We start from the raw sequence: 460 nt of genomic DNA on the forward strand, positions 1-460 counted from the left end.
ATCAGCTGAAAATAAGAATCACTGCATTTTGGTTCCTTTAAAATGAGCAGTTTTTATCTTCTACGGAGGCCTGACAAACTGTAGCTCTAGATTCATATTTTTCTCAAGTTTTGCAGCCTTAGAGTCCCAGTAAGTGCACTTAAAGAACCCCCCCCCAGAACATTTGCAGGCTGGATAAGAAAACACGAATGCCGTAAAAGCTAATAGTAGGAAGCAGAATATTAACGTAGGATCTGCTACCAAGTTTGACGGCATGAGAATTTCACTCGTGTCACCTTATCGTCGGGTCATGTTTTAAATCCATTTCCAGGTGTTTGACATGGGTCTCGGTAAAGCACCCTATTACCTCAGAAATTTCCAGGTTTCCAGAACTGTTCCAGGAAGTATGCATAGCACTCCCAACTGCAGGCTGACTGAAGGTGCTAGAACAGGTTGGAGAAGCGGGCCCAGCAAGGTGATG

Source organism: Morone saxatilis, unplaced genomic scaffold, assembly GCF_004916995.1.
Source record: "Morone saxatilis isolate NCDOM2014 unplaced genomic scaffold, NCSU_SB_2.0 Contig2, whole genome shotgun sequence".
Classification (NCBI taxonomy): Eukaryota; Metazoa; Chordata; class Actinopteri; family Moronidae; genus Morone; species Morone saxatilis.